The sequence below is a fragment of the Erinaceus europaeus genome, chromosome 12 (genome assembly GCF_950295315.1).
Source record: "Erinaceus europaeus chromosome 12, mEriEur2.1, whole genome shotgun sequence".
Classification (NCBI taxonomy): domain Eukaryota; kingdom Metazoa; phylum Chordata; class Mammalia; order Eulipotyphla; family Erinaceidae; genus Erinaceus; species Erinaceus europaeus.
In genome coordinates this window covers 43,301,072-43,321,005 of record NC_080173.1, presented here as the reverse complement: position 1 = coordinate 43,321,005, position 19,934 = coordinate 43,301,072, and the positions used below count along the sequence as shown (strand labels likewise).

Below are 19,934 nucleotides of genomic sequence, written 5' to 3'. Positions count from 1 at the left end.
CTGCAATTCCCACAGGAATTCCAGTCATAGCTATTGATATACAGGATTGTTTTTTCTCTATTCCCTTACACCCACAAGATTGTAAACGTTTTGCTTTCTCTGTTCCTTCTATTAATAATGCCAGCCCTGCCGATAGATTTGAATGGGTGGTACTGCCCCAGGGCATGGCTAATAGTCCTACTATTTAGTCAAGAGGCTGTTAAATCTGCCCTTTTTCCATATATTCACAAGGGCCTTAAGGTTTTTCATTATATGGATGACGTGTTAATATGGGGAGAATTAGATACAGATCTCTCCGCCCTACGTGATTTTCTAATCCCTGCCTTAAAGAGAAGTGGACTTAATGTAGCTCCTGAGAAAATACAGCTAATTCCTCCAATATCTTTCTTAGGCTCAGAGATTTCCCTAACGCAGATTCGTCCTTTAAAACCTTGTGTTACTTTTCCTTCTAATCTCACTCTTGCTTCTTTACAAAGTTTTCCTGGAAATTTGAATTGGCTTAGGCAGTATCTTTATCTGCCTACGAGCTGCCTGCAACCACTGTTCGATCTGTTAAAAGGAAACAAACAGCCCTCCTCAAAGCGTATGTTAACCCCCGAAGCCTCCTTGGCACTGGAAAAAGTTAACCAGGCTCTCCAGGACATGCACCTCGTTCGGTTCTCCCCCTCCTCTCCAGTAAATCTTCTAATCTTTAACTCCACCCCCACGGTAGTGGGGGCATTGTGGCAGAAACATGGCGTTCTCGAATGGCTTCATACGCCAGTAGGCGGAGCTCCAAGACTCCTTACCGAGATTGATGCCTTAGCATTTATGGTTTGCCAAGGAAGAAACAGATCGGTTCAGGTCTTAGGAAGGGAACCAGATTCAATCATTCTTCCCTTTTCTCTCACAGATACAGAATGGCTCATACGCCACCATTCTCATTTTGCCATAAGTTTAATGGGTTTTCCAGGACAATTAGATAATCATTTTCCCTCTAATAATTTGATAGCTTCTTTACCTCTGTTGCCTCTACTAGTACCTAAACTTTTCTCTCGAGATCCCATCCCCTCTGCTCCTACAGTGTTCACTGATGGTGGAAAAAAGGGAGCTGCTGCCCTTATATATTATCCAGACCAGCAATACCCCAAACCTCTCTTTACTGAACTTCCTGATAATTCCCCTCAGTACAAAGAACTTTATGCTGTTTTCCTTGCATTAAAAGTTGTACCAGAATCCTTCAACCTTTTTTTTGACAGTGTGTATACTGTTAACTTACTTCCATGGCTTGCTCAATCTTATGTAAGAATTGATGACAACCCACTTTCTCCGCTTTTAATTCAAATTGCCTCTATGCACTGTTCTCGAACCCAACCACTGTATGTTCAGCACCTACGTTCCCACAGCCCTCTTCCTGGTCCCCTGTCCGAAGGGAATGCTGCAGTCTACCACCTTGCCTCCACAGGAATTCTCCTAGCCTCTGTCTCTAATCCTACTGACTTTCATTCCCTAACCCATGTTAATCTTAAAGGTCTTCGAGCTCGATTTCCTGATATTCCTCTGCCTCAGTTAAAACATATTCTTGCTACATGTTCCTCCTGTGCAGATCTAATCAAAACACCTGTTATTCAAACTCTGGGGGTTAATCCTCGAGGTTTAAAAGCCAACGCTTTTTGGCAAATTTTTTTTTTAATAATTTATTTTTTATTGGGGAATTAATGTTTTACATTCAACAGTAAATACAATAGTTTGTACATACATAACATTCCCCAGATTCCCATTTAACAATACAACCCCCACTATGTCATTTATCATCCTTCATGGACCTGTATTCTCCCCACCCACCCACCCCAGAGTCTTTTACTTTGGTGTAATACTCCAATTCCATTTCAGGTTCGACTTGTGTTTTCTTTTCTAATCTTGTTTTTCAACTTCTGCCTGAGAGTGAGATCATCCCATATTCATCCTTCTGTTTCTGACTTATTTCACTCAACATGATTTTTTCAAGGTCCATCCAAGATCGGCTGAAAACGGTAAAGTCACCATTTTTTACAGCTGAGTAGTATTCCATTGAGTATATATACCACAACTTGCTCAACCACTCATCTGTTGTTGGACACCTGGGTTGCTTCCAGGTTTTGGCTATTACAAATTGTGCTGCGAAGAACATATGTGTACACAGATCTTTTTGGATGGATGTGTTGAGTTCCTTAGGATATATCTCCAGGAGGGGAATTGCAGGGTCATAGGGTAGGTCCATTTCTAGCCTTCTGAGAGTTCTCCAGACTGTTCTCCACAGAGGTTGGACCAATTGACATTCCCACCAGCAGTGTAGGAGGGTTCCTTTGACCCCACACCCTTTCCAGCATTTGCTGCTGTTACCTTTTCTGATGTATGACATTCTCACAGGAGTGAAGTGATATCTCATTGTTGTCTTGATTTGCATTTCTCTGACAATCAGAGACTTGGAGCATTTTTTCATGTGTTTCTCGGCCTTTTGGATCTCTTCTGTGGTGAATATTCTGTCCAAGTCCTCCCCCCATGTTTGGATGGGGTTATTTGTTGTCTTGTTGTTGAGTCTGGCAAGCTCTTTATATATGTTGGTTATTAAACTCTTATCTGATGTATGGCATGTAAAGATCTTCTCCCATTCTGTGAGGGGTCTCTTGGTTTGGGTAGTGGTTTCTTTTGCTCTGAAGAAGCTTTTTAATTTGATGTAGTCCCATAGGTTTATACTTGCCTTAGTGTTCTTTGTAATTGGATTCGTTTCATTGAAGATGTCTTTAAAATTTATGCAAAAAAAAGTTCTGCCAATATTTTCCTCTAAGTATCTGATAGTTTGTGGTCTAACATCCAATTCCTTGATCCACTTGGAATTTACTTTTGTATTTGGTGAAATACAGTGATTCAGTTTCATTCTTCTGCATGTTTCAACCCATTGTTTCTAACACCATTTGTTGAAGAGACTCTGCTTTCCCCATGTAATAGTCTGGGCCCCTTTGTCAAAGATTAGATGTCCATACGTGTGGGGCCTCATTTCTGGGCTCTCAATTCTATTCCACTGGTCAATGTTTCTGTTCATGTTCCAGTACCAAGCAGTTTTGATGACAATGGCCCTATAATACAGTTTGAGATCTGGGAGTGTGATGCCTCCGGTTCTTTTCTTTTTTCTCAAGATTGTTTTGTCAATTCTAGGTCTTTTCTGGTTCCAGATAAACATTTGTAGCATTTTTTATATTCTCCTAAAAAATGTTCTTGGGATCTTGATGGGGATAGCATTAAATTTGTAGATGGCTCTGGGTAATATATTCATTTTGTTGATGTTAATTCTTCCAACCGATGAACATGGAATATCTTTCCACTTCTTTGTGTCTTTTTCAATTTCTTTGAGTAGTGACTCGTAATTTTCAGTATACAAGTCTTTCACTTCTTTGGTTAGGTTTACTCCTGTTGGTATGCATGAGACCCTTTCTGTTTCATTTGGTTTAAATCCCCCCTGCTTAACACTATTCTATTTACATAACCACTTCATTCTATATACATAACCACTGTTAACAAGTTCCACCCTCCCTCCAGGGCATTTGTGGTTCAGTGATAGGATTCTCGCCTGCTCTGCCCCCTCTTTGTCACACTCTGATTTTCACCAGTCACTTTTCTCTCCACCCTCTCTATGTCACATCCTGTTTCCACCCTACTTCGCAAGTATATATAAAGACAGCATTGTGAGTTTTACAGTACCTTTAGTTTAGCTCAGCTCAGCTTAGATTGCGCTGCGTCCTGCATGAATAAAGAGATACTGCCTACAACTCAACCATGAGTCCCTGGTCATCTGTTACCCGCCCGTGAAGCCAGCCCATTGAAAACAACATAACCTGTCGAAAACAACATACTCCTAGATATTTTATTGTTTTTGTTGCTATAGAAAAAGGAACTGATTTCTGGATTTCAATTTCTTCTAACTTAGTGTTTACATAGAGGAATGCCACTGACTTTTGAATGTTAATTTTATAGCCTGACACATTACTGTATTGCCTGATGATTTCCAAAAGCTTCTTGCTGGATTCCTTAGGTTTTTCCATGTATACTATCATGTCATCTGCAAATAAGGAGAGTTTGACTTCTTCTCTTCCAATCTGTATGCCTTTAATTCCTTGCTCCTGCCTGATTGCTATGGCAAGAACTTCCAACACTATGTTGAATAGTAATGGTGATAGTGGGCAGCCCTGTCTAGTACCTGATCTGAGGGGAAATGCTTCCAGTTTTTCACCATTGAGTATGATGTTGGCTGTAGGTTTGCTATATATAGACTCCACTATCTTCAGGAATTTTCCATCTATTCCCATTTTTTGTAGTGTTTTGATCATAAAGGGATGTTGTATTTTGTCAAAGGCTTTCTCTGCATCTATTGATATGACCATGTGGTTTTGGTCTTGCTTTTGTTGATGTGGTGGATCACATTGATTGATTTACGTATATTAAACCAACCTTGCATGCCTGGGATAAACCCCACTTGGTCATGATGAACAATCTTTTTGATATACTGCTGTATCCAGTTGGCTAGAATTTTGTTCAATATTTTCGCAACTATGTTCATCAGAGATATTGGTCTGTAGTTTTCTTTTTTGGTTGTGTTCCTGTCTGCTTTTGGTATCAGGGTGATGTTGGCTTCATAGAAGCTGGCAGGGAGTATTCCAGTGTCTTCAGTCTTCTGGAAGACTTTTAAAAGTAGAGGTATTAGTTCTTCTTTGAAAGTTTTGTAGAATTCATTTGTAAAACCATCTGGTCCAGGACTTTTATTTTTGGGAAGATTTTTGATAACTGTTTCAATTTCATTAGCTGTGATGGGCCTGTTCATGTTATCCACTTCCTTTTTACTTAGTTTTGGAAGTTGGTAGTTATCTAGGAAATCAGTCATTTCTTCCAGGTTCTCTAGCTTGGTGGCATATAGTTGTTCATAGAAGCCTCGCATGATATGTTGAATTTCTGCAGTGTCTGTTGTGATATCTCCTCTTTCATTTACTATCCGATTTATTTGGGTCTTCTCCCTTTTTTGTTTTGTGAGTCTGGCTAAAGGTTTGTCGATTTTGTTTACTCTTTCGAAGAACCAACATTTACTTTCATTGATCTTTTGTATGGTTTTCTTATTCTCAGTGTTATTTATTTCTGCCCTAACTTTAGTGATGTCTGTCCTTCTGGTTGCTTTAGGATTCCTTTGTTGTTCTTCTTCTAGGTCTTTAAGATGTGCAATCAGGCTGTTTATTTGTGCTTTTTCTTGTTTCCTAATGTGTGCTTGTATAACTATGAACTTCCCTCTCAGTACTGCCTTAGCTGTGTCCCAAATATTTTGATAGCTTGTGTTTTCTTTTTCATTGAAGTCTCGAAACATTTTGATTTCTTCCTTGATTTCCTCTTTGACCCAGAGGTTGTTAAGAAGTGCACTGTTGAGCTTCCACATTTTTGGACTATTACTAATCTTTTGTTGATTGTTATGTGTTAGTTTCTTTCCACTGTGGTCTGAGAAGATGCTTGGGATTATTTCAGTGCTCTTGAATTGGCTGATGCTGTCTTTGTGGCCTAACATATGGTCTATCCTTGAGAATGATCCATGTGGATTTGAGTAAAATGTGTATTCCAGTTTCTTGGGATGAATGACTCTGAAAATGTCCAATATTTCTAGTTTATCTATCTCTTCATTTAGCTCCCTTATGTCTTTACTGATTTTCTTCCTGAATGATCTGTCAAGTTGAGATAGTGGGGTGTTGAAGTCCCCTACTATGATTGTGTTACTGTTAATATATTGCTGTAGCTCTTTCAGTAGAAGTTTGGTGTATTTAGATGGCTTCTCATTGGGTGCATAGATGTTAATAATTGTTGAGTCCTCTTGATTGACTGATCCTCTGAGCATTAAGTAGTGTCCATTCCTATCTTTTTTAATCTTATCTATTTTAAAGTCTATCATGTCAGATATGAGAATAGCTGTTCCTGCCCTTTTTTGTGGGCCATTGGCTTGTATGATAGTTTTCCATCCTTTCACTTTAAGTCTGTGTTTGTCTTGTTGAGATAGGTGAGTTTCCTGTAGACAACATATTGTTCGGTTGTGTTTTCTGATCCGTCTTCCTACTCTGTGTCTTTTAATAGGTGAATTCAGGCCATTCACATTTATTGATATCAAAGATTGAAGATATTTTAATGCCATTCTTGTAGAGTTTTAGAGTGTTTTGATATATGTCCTATTTGTGGTGGTCTGGTTGTTTATAGGAGACCTTTCAGAACTTCTTTCAGGGCAGGCTTGGTGATGGTTGCTTCCTTCAACTGTTGCTTGTCTGAGAAGGTTTTGATGCTTCCATCTAGTCTGACAGTCTAGCAGGATATAGTATTCTTGGCTGAAAGCCTTTCTCATTGAGCACTTGATAGATATCTTGCCATTCTCTTCTGGCCTGTAGTGTTTGTATGGAGAAGTCTGCTGCTAATCTTATGGGTTTTCCTTTGTAGGTGACTCTTTGTTTTTCTTTTGCAGCCTTGAGGATCCTTTCTTTATCCTTATTCCATTCCATTATCAGTATGACATGTCTTCGTGTCTTTAGGTCTGGGTTAATTCTGTTTGGGACCTTCTGGGCTTCTGGAATTTTTATGTCTTTGGTGTTGTCTAGACTAGAGAAATTTTCAGCTATTATGGCCTGGAAAATGCTTTCTTCCTCTCCTTCTCTTTCTTCCTCTGGTAAGCCAATAATGCGTATATTGTTTCTTTTGAAGTCATCCCATAGGACTCTGTTGTTGTTTTCAGCATCTCTTAATCTCTTTTTGAGATCTCTTACTTCTTTTTTAGTTGTCTCTAATTCATCCTCAATCTTGCTAATTCTGTCTTCAGCCTCATAGATTCTATTCTCTCTGCCCTCTACTGCTTTCTGGAGTTCATCTATTTTGTTGCCCTGCTCTGATACTGTTTTAGCTTGTTCAGCTAGTTGCCTTCTTAGCTCAGCGATTTCAGCTTTCAGCTCTCTAATAACCATGAGATTATTAGAATTTTCTTCCATATTCTCATTTGTTGTTCCTGCATTTCTGATTACAATTTTTTCAAATTCTTTACTCACTCCTGTTATTATTTCCTTAGCTAATGTTTGGATGTTGAACTCATTGTTTTGTGCTTCACCCTCTGGAGGACTTTAAGCTGGACTCTTGTCCTGGTTCGAGTCTCCAATATTTTTTCTTGTTGTTTTAACCATTTTATATATTATGTTATGAGTTCCCTTTATCAGTACTTTTCAAATAATTGATCACTATTGCCTGGATTGACTTGTGTCTAAGTAATTTAATTAAAGGGTTTACCGTGGTGGAAGTTAACAGTTTTTTTAATCCCTGAGTTGGAGCTCAGTGGTATAAAAGCCTCTTTTTTTCCTTCCCTGTAGGCTATGGGAGCCTGAGGGCTTTTAAACTATCAATAGGCTTCTTAGCTTAATCACTGACTCCTGACCAAGAGATAAAGCAGGGTGTGGCAGAGATAATCTAGTGGTTATGCAAAGAGACTTTCACAGCCCCTCAGCTATGCCACCGAGGTATAGGTCTTCTCCTGAGTTTCCCGGTTAGATCTCTGTCCCCTGGTGTCCCTCCCTGTTGCTGCTCCAGATTCTGAGGGTAGTAGCAATGGAGACTCAGAGTTGCACTTGGTGAGTCTCTGGGGAGTCCTTTCCTCCCTTCAGCTCTCCCCTTGTTGTGGAGCAGACTGGAGGTGGTGTCTCCACTGATAAACTGTTGATCTGTAGCAGTCACTTAATCTCTCCTTAGGCCCCTCTCTCCTCTCTGTCACCAGCCACATGTGTTTGTACTCACGGGTGATTTACTGGGTTCCTGTGGTCATTCTAGTCCTGTCTTGTTTCGGTCCGGGTGGTCTCCTTTGGTATTCCTAGTTGATCCGGGAGAGGAGAAGAGAGCAGAGGAGAGAAAGCGATCTGCTGCTCGTAGCTCCACCTCCGGAAGTCGAATCTCACTTTTTGGCAAATTGATTTTACCCACATACCCAACTTTGGCAAACAAAAATATGTGTTCGTCTCAATTGATACCTTCTCTAAGTTTATGTGGGCTACAGCTCAGACTGAAGAAAACTCAAAAAAGCTTATAAGCCATATGCTCTCTTGTTTTGTTGTAATGGACTTACCTCTTCAACTTAAAACGGATAATGGACCTGCTTTTACCAGCAAACAATTTAAAGATTTTTGTTCCCTCTGGAACATTACTCATACTACAGGCATTCCGTATAATCCACAGGGACAAGGCATTGTTGAGAGGGCCCATCAAACTCTTAAGGCTCAATTAAATAAAGAAAAAGGGGAAATGTACCCCCCCAATATCCAGCTGGCAAAAGCCTTAACTACATTAAATCTCTGTAACATTTACAAAAACTCAGACCAACCTCCTATTATTCTTCATTGGCAAACACCACCCACCCTCCCAGCTATTACAGTCAAATGGAAAGACCCACTTGATAAAATTTGGAAAGGACCTGACCCCCTGTTGACTATGGGGAGGGGTTTTGCATGCATTTTTCCACAAAATTACTCCAAGCCTGTTTGGGTTCCTGCCTGCCATGTCCGGCAATACCCACATGATGGCGCTGATATCCCTGAAGAACAAGAAACACTGCAAGAAGACTGGCTGCAGGATGCACCCCAGGATCCATAATACAGCATGGCAGAATCTAAAAAAATCTGATTCACAGAACTCTTCCCCCCCCCCCCGAATGTCTTATGCTATGACTGGCCAGTTGTGTTTTGTGAGTGAGTGAGTGAGTAAAAAAAAAAATTGAGTGAGTTGAGTGACCAAAATTTTTGTACAACCCATTGTGCTCAGAGTACTCTGAAAGTTAACTGACTTTATATAAAACGGCTGGGCGCAGCCATGGTTGCTGGAGACGTCCAGAAACAGTCCAAAAATTGTTCATTTCCCTTTTTGATTTCTTTTTTAAGTCTTGATATAAATATGAAATGTTTAGTCTTAAACTGTGTGAGTAAAGATGGTTCAACTATGACAGTAGATCTAAATTCGCATTTGAAATGATATGTCTTATTTACAAGTTTTTCTCCTCCTGTGTGTTATAAACTATGTTTAATATGCGTGTTTCAAGTTTGGTAAACATTAACTTAACGGTTAAATTGTAACTTTGAAGCTACATTCTTACGAGAAGAGGTAAAATCAATTCATTAAAGTAACTGAGTGTTTAAGGTAAAACTCTAAATATTCAGTGTGACAGTTCATCATCTCCTAAGTTAAAATACAAATCCTCTATACAGGCTGGGAGTATGGATCAACCTGTCTGCCAACACCCATGCTCAGCGGGGAAGCAATTACAGAAGCCAGACCTTCCACCTTCTGCACCCCATAATGATCCTGGGTCCATACTCCCATGTGGTTAAAGAATAGGAAAGCTATCAGGGTAGAGGATGGGATATGGAGCTCTGGTGGCAGAAACTATGTGGAATTGTACCCCTCTTGTCCTATGGTCTTGTCAGTGTTTCCATTTTATAAATAAATAAATTTTTTAAAAAAGGAAGGAATACCTGGATGAGATAAGAGGATCTATAAGCTATCTTAAAAGGCTTCCTGGAGGAGTTAATGTTTGAGTCAGCTACTGCCATGTATACTAGCAGTGAGCCAGGTGTATGAAGTGGGAAGAACATTCTGGCAGAAAGAATAACATGTGCCAAGGCATGGAGACAAGGAAAATGTCGAAGCATATTTAAGGAGTTCCGTGTGAGATACAAGAACTGAGAAGAGAGAGATAACCTGGCCCTGCAGGCTGTGGTCCAGATTGTGGAATTCTCTATAGACCATGCTTAGTAAACTGGGCTAGAGAAAAGACAGCCTTTCTGAAATAGAGTTTCAGAGTATTTCTGTCTCCAGTGTGAGATGGTTGGGGGAGGGGAGGCTTTATAATAAACCAGGTGAGAAATAGTGGGGGATTGGCTACAGCAAGGCAAGGGTATGGGGAGCCAGGAGAGATGAGCAAAATACAGTCAGGTTCAATAATGAGAAAATAAATCAGGGCAGGAGATAGCATAATGGTTATGCAAAGAGAAAATAACAGGTTGTAGATTGTGGGTAGAGAACAGGGTGGGCTTAGATTGGGGTGCTGCTTCTTAGGTGAGAAGCCAGTGGAGGAGAGAGGTTCTGGAAAGAGCTTGGTACCTCCTAGGTCCCCTCAATTGTCCTTTTTGCTGTTGACTTTTAGATTAGGCCCTCCAGCTCTGACCTTAATCCTGAGCTCCAAACAAACCAGAGTTTCCAGGGCCCATAGAGCATCTCCAGGTCTACATAGGCTCCTGGCCCACCTCGCTCCATCGACAACACCTCTACCCACCACAGGAGTCTTCAGTACATCCTTTTGGCATCTCACCCCAACCCATGTTGATTGTGTCTCCAGAATAAACTTTATGCCTGGCTTTCCTTCATTCCTTACTCTTGTCAAAGCTCTTGTGATGCCTCATCAGTTTCTCTTGCTTCTTGTAATTTTCCTTCCTATCCTGCCATTTTCTTTTCTGTCACTCCCTTGATCATAACTTTTTTCTCTCCTTTCTTCTTTTTTTTTCTATACCTTTTTCTCTCTCTCTTTTTCTCTTTATTTATTTATTTTTCCCCAGAGCACTGCTCAGCTCTGGTTTATGGTGGTGCAGAGGATTGAACCTGGGACCTTGGAGCCTCAGACATGAGAATCTCTTTGCATAACCATTATGCTATCTACCCCCACCTCTTTCTTTTTTTCTTTTCTTTCCCCCACCTCTCTCTCTCTCTCTCTCTCTTTTGAAACCAAAGCATTGCTCATCTCTGGTTTATGGAGGTGCTGGGGGTTAAACCAGGGACGTTTGGAGACTCAGGCATGAAAGTTTTTTTTTTTTTAGTGACTTAATATTAATTTACAAAATTATAAGCTAACAGGTATAATTCTGCACTATTCACACTACCACAGTTCTGTATCCCCATTCCCTCCATTGGAAGCTACAGTAGTTCTCCTAAGTTTGACTATCATTTCTATAACTATCTGTCTATATTTATATATATTTGCCCCTACTCTTTTCCCCCCTATGATCTCTTACTCTCTTCCCTTCAAGTCACATACACACCTATTACTATTTCTGAGTTGTCTTCTACTTCTTCTCTTTCTTCTTCACTGTTCAGCTCTGGCTTATGGCAGTGCGGTTGTGTGTGTGTGTGTGTGTGTGTACTGAACCTGGGACTTTGGAACTTCAGGCAAGAGAGTCTGTTTGCATAACCATTATGCTATCTACCCTCTGACCATGTCCTTCCTCTTTTCCTCTTCTCTCTCCAGGTCCTAATGGAGTTGTACTTCAGAGCCCTCTGGTCATCTTCTGGTCATCTTCTCCTAACATTTCTTCCCCTCTGGGAGTATGAGCCAAAATTTTTTGGGGTGCAGAAGGTATGAGTTCTGGCTTCTGTAATTGCTTCTCCGCAGGATATGAGCATTGGCGGTTGATCCATACTCCCAGCCTGTTAAAATATTTTTGTAGGGGGGCCTGGCAGTAGAGCAGCGGGTTAAGCACATGTGGCTCAAAGCGCAAGGACTAGTGTAGGGATCCTGGTTCGAGCTCCCAGTTCTAGCCCTCCCTCCCGTTCCCCACCCGCAGGGGGGTCAGTTCATAGGCAGTGAAGCAGGTCTGCAGGGTCTATCTTTCTCTCCCCCTCTCTGTCTTCCCCTCCTCTTTCCATTTCTCTCTGTCCTATCCAACAACAACAACAATAACCACAACAACAAGGGCAACAAAAGGAGAAAAATGACCTCCAGGAGCAGTGGATTCATAGTGCAGGCACCGAGCCCCAGCAATAACCCTGGAGGTGCAAAATTAAAAAAAAATCTTTTTGTACAACTATTGCTATTTCCCCTGCTCTTGATCGTGCCTTAGTTTCTTTTGTTTGGTTCCTTTCCTGTGTTTTTTTTTTTTTTTCTTTATTGGGGAATTAATGTTTTAGAGTCAATAGTAAATACAATAGTTTGTACATGCATAACATTTCCCAGTTTTCCTCATAACAATACAACCCCCACTAGGTCCTCTGCCATCATGTTCCAGGACCTGAACTCTCTCCACACCTGCCACAGAGTCTTTTACTTTGGTGCAATACACCAATTCCGGTCCAAGTTATACAGTGTTTTCTCTTCTGAATAATTCCGGTCCAAGTTATACAGTGTTTTCTCTTCTGCCTGTGAGTGAGATCATCCCATATTCATCCTTCTGTCAGAAAAGGAATTTCTATGGAAAACCAAAAGGAACAGCAACATCAAGACCTCTCCCTGTGAGGCTTCCCCTACTATGACTTTTCTTTCTCTTTCTCTCCGTCCGCACTCCCTCTCTCTCCCCTCTTTCTCTCTCTTTCATCTTGGATAGAAACAGGGAGAAACTGAGAGGGAAGGGGAAGATAGAGAGGGATAGAGACACTTGTAGTAGCACTGTTTCACTACTTGTGAAAGTTCCCCCCTACAGGTGGGACCAGGGGCTTCTGAAAGCTATGAGGGACAAAGTGTAAGAAAGTGGGGGATTTAGTGATGAAATTGGAGTCTCTTAATCTTAACCTGGGTCCTTTTGTACTGTATTGTATGTACTCAGTCAGGTGTGCCACCACCCAACCCTGATCATACCTTTCAGTGGCTCCCCAAGATCTACTGATAAAGTGCTATATTGTTATCTCGTTCTCAGGATCCTTATAATCCAGCCCCAGCTCATCTTTTCCCTTTTTTTTTTTTCCCTCTTTCTCTTCACAACCTCCTTGCAGACATTCTTCTGTGCAGCTCACCATTTTCTCAAGTCAACTGGCTGTGTAGTGATGTAGGGATCACAGAATGAAATACACCCGCCTGTCACACCCAGGCCTGCAGGCCCTGATGTAATACCTCATCTCTAAACAGCACATTTCCCACTTAACTGCCTGCCTTATCTCTTCTGACAAATGTAAGCATCTTGAGATCAGCCTATTCACCAGACAGCGAGTTGGTATTTAGTGAATGTGGTTGTGAAGTCATTTAAGGCCCTGTTGTGACTCCCTACTGCCAGCTACTGAGTAGCTTTTCAGATTCTGTTTCTGGTCAGCCTTACTCTCCAATTGTTCCCCCAATTTCAGCTATTTTGCTAGTAGTGTGAAAGTTGTGCAATGAGTGGAACCTGGGAAGGAGAACAGGTCTTGCAGGCATGCGATCCCGGGCTCAATTCCCAGCACCGCATGACAACAAGCAACACAAAACCAAGACAGAACATCATGTATGGTGAAGCCATGCTCTTTGTCCTTTCACAAGAAAGAAAAGTTAGTTTTTCTTTTTTAAATAACTGGGGAGTTGGCTTAATGGGTAAAACACATCTGAGCACACCTGTGGTCCTGAGGTTCCATGCACGGTGCTGCACTATGACAGAACAATGCTCTTGTCTCATCCTCACTCTCTAACAAAATAAATATTTAAAAATGAATAAAATATATCTTTTTGTGCCCTTCCCTTGTCTATTAGGGTGGATAAGGTATGCATTGACATAACTAACAAGATTTTAGTTTTGTTTACTCATGGGTTATCTTTTCTTTATTTCAATAATTTATTTTAATTCTGACATATTATAGCATAAATGAATCATTCAAAATTATTTTATTTATTTTAATTTATTTTTTATTTAAGAAAGGACAAATGAACAAAACCATAGGGTAGAAAGGGTACAACTCCACACAATTCCCACCACCCAATCTCCATATTCCATCCCCTCCCCTGATAGCTTTCCCATTCTCTATCCCTCTGGGAGCATGGACCCAGGGTTGTTGTGAGTTGCAGAAGGTGGAAGGTCTGGCTTCTGTAGTTGCTTCTCCGCTGAACATGGACGTTGACTGGTCAGTCCATACTCCCAGTCTGCCTCTCTCTTTCCCTAGTAGGGTGGGTCTCTGGGGAAACGGAGCTCCAGGACACATTGGTGGGGTCTTCAGTCCAAGGAAGCCTGGCTAGCATCCTGATGGCATCTGGAACCTGGTGACTGAAAAGAGAGTTAACATACAAAGCCAAACAAATTGTTGAGCAATCATGGACCCAAAGGTTGGAATAGTGGAGAGGAAGTGTTGGGGGGGGGTACTCACTGCAAACTCTAGTGTACTGCTTTCAGGTATATATTTTGCACTAGTTTATGGATACGTGTGAACATATGCTCTTTCTCACAGAACCTGGTCTATATCTAGGTTTTGGGACTTTGTTAGAAAGTGATCCACCTGGGATGGAATTAGAGAATGCTATGAAAGGAAAGGTCTCACCCGAGTAATGAAGTTGAAGGGTTATCATTCCATGCCTGACATCTCTGGACACAGTCTGAAGTGATGCATGTTGAGGTATCAGTCGTTGTGTTGATTAGGTTGCGATCAGCTAATGCAATATTATTTGATATGGATTGGGAGAGGCATGCAGGAAAGTGGGCTCTATCCTAAGGTTCCAGGACTGGGGGAAATATAGGCTCTTTAGTGGAGATGTGAGGTTCCTGCTGTCTTAGGGTTCAAAAAGACAATGGATAGTTAATGTTATCATCACATTATTTGGTAATTGGGTTAACTTTGAAAAGTCCTTTTGTTAGGGTTTGCTGTATAGTACCCAGTATCTTGTAAATAGCTGTGCCACTGGTTGCCTCTGATCTACTTGGTCTAGGCTTTTGAGAGAGTCCGCATATCAAATACTCAGTCTATATATTAAGAAGAGTCAGTCTGTGTTTTAAAAACTTCGAGACATACAATTAATTTTCCCCCTCTCATATTAATTAACTAGTGATTTATATGACTACACTTTACTAGGAGTGTACATAAACACCATTCCCACCACCAAAAGACTGTGTCCCATCCCACCCACCCACCCCCACCCCCCACCGGCCTACGAAGCCGCATGTCGACCCCTCACCACAGGGTTTTTACTTTGGTGCCCTACTTTCAATTTAGTCAGATCCTATTTTTAGTTTTCCTTTCAGATCTTCTTTCTCAACTTCTGTTGATGAGTGGGGTCATTCCATACTCATCTTTATCTTTCTGACTTAGCTCACTTAACATAATTCCTTCTAGCTCTGCTAAGATGGGTCAGAGAAGGTGGGTTCATTGTTCTTGATAGCTGTATAGAAAATTATTTTATTTTAACTAGAGTACTACTCAGCTCTGACCTATAGGGATTAAACCCTGAACCTCAGACCTGGGTTGCTATGTCTGTCCTTTTAAGATTGAATTCTAGGGCCAACAAAGTAGATCACTTGGATAGTGCACTGCTTTGCCAGGTATGCTACTCAGGTTTGACCTGACCTCTACCTCACTGAAGGAAACTTTGGTGCTATGGTATCTTACACACACACACACACACACACACACACACACACACACACACACACACTGCCTCTGTCTCCATCGAAAAAAGATGAAACAACAGCAATGGGAAAAAATATGGCCACCAGGAACAGTAGATTCACAGGCACCAAGCCCCAGCAATAACCCTAGAGGCAACAACAACAACAAAAAAAAAAAGAAGAAGAAAAAGGAGGAGGAGGAGAACAAGGATTGAGTTTTAATTTGATCATAGTAGTGACCTGCTTAGTTCAAGATTTTGTTTTTTGTTTTGCCACCAGGGTAATCAGTGGGGCTCAGTGCCTGTACAATTCCACTATTCTTGTCACCACTTTTTCTTTTCCTTCCTCTACGTAGGGGGTAAGAGACAGAGAAATAAAGAAAGAGAGAAGGGAGAGAGAAGGATAAACACTATAGCACTGCTCCACAGTTCATGAAGCTTTACCCTCATGAAACCCATGTGGCTCAGGGCTCGAACCCAGGTCTTTGTGCATGGTAATGTGTGTGCTCTACAGGGTTTGCCATCTGCCAGCCCCTGATCTCCTTAATTTTAAAGGCTTTCCCAGGCCCCCTGAAGCTAGAGTGGTCATGTGACAAATACCAGCCAGTGAGATGCACTTGGAAGTCTCTGGGTAGGGCTTTGGGAGAAACTTGTTACAGAGACTAAAATCCAGCCTGCACATGCCCTTTTGTCTTTTGCCCTTTACCTTACCATCTTCTTCAGTCTGGAATGTTGACACACTGCCAGGAAGTGAAGAAACGAAATCTGAGCATGAGCATGAAAACCCCACTCTCTGAGGACAGAACAGAAATCCATATGGATTCTTAATTTCCTAAAGCTTAATTGAATTGTCAGACAGCCAAGAATTACCCACTTCTGGTCTCCAGGTCCCCTCATTGTGTTGGTGTTTCTGTTACCTGCCATCCTTCTAGGAATAGTGAACTTTGTAGAATGTATCCTACTCGAGTATTCCCAACAATGAAAAATGGCCTCTGAATAAAATCATATTGTCAAAAGCTTTAATATATTGCAAACTCTTGATTTTAAGGATTGTGTAAAACAGGAAACAGTTAAGAAAGATATGTCTGTGGCCCAGGTCCTATGTGGTTGAGAACACCACTCCTATTTTCTGAGAAAGGGAAGCTATCCTGGAAAAAGTTGTGGAAAGGGAGGCATGGAGTGCTGGGCTGGAGAGCCTGCCGGAAACGTCAATCAAGGACTACGTGACTGTGATGGGCTGTATCAGGACCAAGATATGTTTCAGTCAATTAACATGAAAGAGGTTCAAATTAGTGTAGGGAAAATCCAGGTGTGGAGATTCCGAGATTAGATGTAGAGACAGGAGTGAGGAGTGCTTTTACTAAAGCCAGGCCATACCCATGGAGCTTTCCTGGGTTCCCCACTTCCTGACTTTTTGAAAACTTTATCTTATTTCAGTAAAATTTAATATTCTAATGATGAGTGTACCTGTTTCTAACCATTTCTTAATATAAGGATTTATCATTAGAACTGGGAGTAGAACACATATATGAGGATCTGTGTTTGATGCTACACACATACACTCAAGTTGCAATACATATTCTTGTACTAGAAATTTCATTTTGCATATTAATTAATTCATGCATTCAGTGAATGTTTACTGAGATTTTGCTATCCACCAGGATAATTCTAGATACTGGGGGTAAAGCACTTGAACACAATAGGCCCAGTCTTTGTATCATGGAGCTTTCCTTTGAGTAGAGAATAGTCTTGAATAAATCTTTAGATATGGGCCACACTTTCTGTCAACGCTTCTTTATAAAATATTTATTTATTCCCTTTTGTTGCCCTTGCTGCTTTATTGTTGTAGTTATTACTGTTATTGTCACTGATGTCATTGTTGTTGGATAGGACAGAGAGAAATGGAGAGAGGAGGGGAAGACGGGGGAGAGAACGAGAGACACCTTCAGACCTGCTTCACCACTTGTGAAGAAACTCACCTGCAGGTGGGGAGCTGGGGGCCTGAACCAGGATCCTCACGCCAGTCCTTGCACTTTGCACCACCTGAGCTTAACCTGCTGCAGTACTGCCTGACTTCTGCTGTCTATCCTTTTATTCAGTCAAGGAAAAAGTCACTATATATCTTTTTTTGTTGGTATGCTTCTAAAAACCCCTTCTGTTTCATTAGTTTAATCCCCCTGCTTAACACTATTCTATTTACATAACCACTTCATTCTATTTACATAACCTCTGTTAACAAGCACCACCCTCCCTCCAGGGCATTGGTGGTTCAGTGGTAGAATTCTTGCCTGCTCCGCCCCGTCTCCTTGTCATACCCTGATTTTCACCAGTCACTTTTCTCTCCACCCTCTCTGCGTCCATCCTGTTCCCACCCTACTGGGCTAGTATATTTATAAGGACAAGATTGTTTGTAGTTTTTAGTTTAGCTTAGCTCGGCTTAGATTGTGCTGCGTTCTGCATGAGATATTGCCTACAGCTCAACCATGAGTCCCTGGTCGTCTGTTACCCACCCGTGAAGCCAGCCCGTCGAAAACATTTTTTCTTTTTAAAGATTTCTTTTTTTTAGATTTATTTATTGGGGTTTAATGTTTTACAGTCTACAGTAAATATGCTATTTTGTACATGCATAACAGTTTCCAGTTTTCCACATAATAATACAACCCCCACTAGGTCTTCTGCTATCATGTTCCAGAACATGAACCTTCCCCCTCCACCCCAGAGTCTTTTACTTTGGTACAATACAACAACTCTAGTTAAAGATTTATTTGTTAATGAAGAGGAGAAGGAGACAGTCAGACAGACAGACAGACAGACACACACACAAACACACACAGAAAGAGAGAGAGAGACAGAGAGAGAGACAGAGAAAGAGACAGAGAGAGAGATAGAGAGAGAGAGAACCAGAGCTTCACTCTGGCATATGCAGTACTGGGTGTTGAACTTGGGACCCCATGCTTCTGAGTCCAATGCTTTATCTACTGCATCACCTTTAGGCCCACTGCCAAATATCTTTAACACTTCTCTCTGTTCTTTTCTAATCCCATATAGACTGAGACAGTGTTGGTCTCAGGATAAGAGTCTTTGGGAGACCACAGGGCCTAGCTAGAGATTAACAGCTTTTATCTTTGATTGGATTTTTACATAGGAAATGATATTAGTTTCCCACCTACAGTCAAAATATTAAGGCTCCTTTCAACATAGTCTCAGTTTGGAAAAAAAAAGAGTTGATTTAGAGAATGTTAAGAAAATAATAACATAGATGGAATTTAGATGTAGACAAAACTCATGAAGGTGATATTCAAATGAGGTTAGGAAATTGCAGATGTAAACAAATTGAAGAGAAAAGGTGAAGCTCTGTATACTGTACTGGGTGTTTATTTTCATATCCTCACTCACATTTGGTGATAAAATGGACTTGCCTCCATATTTCTTCCTAGGCCTCTTATTTGCTAATCATTTATTATTTTCTTGGTAGTTACTCAGCGTAGATGTCACTGATCTTCTGATCATGAAAGTTTTTCTACTTGTTTGGCCTCCTTCCCCACCCCCCAAATTTGTTTTAATGAACTATTACTGATTTTCATTCACTTGGGAACTCTCTTTTGCTTGAATTCCCCAGATTCCCTGGCTTCTTTGTCATTGCTGGCTCTAGATATACTTGGTGATGCCTCTGCCATGGGGCATTTGTGCTGAGTCTTTAGTCATCTCACAACCTGACTGAAGCTTGCTCAGTGCTTCTCTTAAAATATAATATTGGTGAAGCAACCAAACCCAAGTAGTGAGGAGATCTTCACAGAGATCTCAAAGCCAGAGCTTGTGTATGATGCCCACAACCACCAATTGGCTTGTAATATTCCACAGTTTATTAGCCTAGGACACAAATAATTAGTTTGCTGGCTGCAATTGTAAACAACAGTGTGCTTCACAGATGTGCTTTTGATGCTAAGTAAGTGGTGGCATTGGTCTTCGGTGGTGACAACCAGCTGCCTCTAGGGACCCAGAGTGAGTGGCACCTCAAATTCAGAACTTTGTGGTGGAAGATAAGAGGGGCTAGGTTGAATGGAAGGGTAAGGAGGGGTTATGGGGACAAGCCTTCAGTCAAAGATGGGGCAGTGAGAAACAACAAAAAGTAAGACCATCATTAGTAGTTAAATTCTTGAGCTCTGGAATCCAGTGGAGCTAATAGCTGATAATGAACTACTGAGGACCTACCTACCTTGTACCAGGCACTGATTTAATCATTTTATGAGTACTTGAGCTCAGGTGTTTTCCAATATTTGAATTTTTTTTTTTTTTGGACACTGAAAGAGCTTTTGTTTTTCTTAATTATCTTTGGTGGGGTGATGGTAACTGTTTTTAGCAACTGGTTTCTCTGAAGGAAAGATCCTCATTTTTATAGCATCTGACAATTTCCATGATGCTTTCATAGGGACTAATTTCAAGATTCTATGACATAATTGAATGTAAAGTAGTATGATGTGTACAATCAACTCTCCCAGCTGCCTCTGGCACATGTTTGGGATAGTTACTGATACTTAAGATGTAAGAAAAAAAAAATTTTTTTTTTGCTTCCAGGGTTATCACTGGGGCTCAGTGCCGGCTCCATGAATCCACTGCT

The 19,934-nt window shown here is 41.0% G+C and overlaps 1 long non-coding RNA gene across 2 annotated transcripts in view; it reads left to right on the top strand.

The window, feature by feature from the left end:
• Positions 1 to 19,934, top strand: part of LOC132541715 (uncharacterized) — a 77,528-nt gene that overhangs the window by 13,182 nt on the left and 44,412 nt on the right. Inside the window, exons 3-4 of one of the 2 annotated variants that reach the window (XR_009552813.1) lie at positions 11,297 to 11,404; positions 16,040 to 16,253. The exons of the other annotated variant lie outside the window; for it this stretch is intronic. This is a non-coding gene — a long non-coding RNA (uncharacterized LOC132541715). Of the gene's footprint in view, positions 1 to 11,296; positions 11,405 to 16,039; positions 16,254 to 19,934 lie in introns of those variants that run through there. 2 annotated transcript variants of the gene reach the window in all.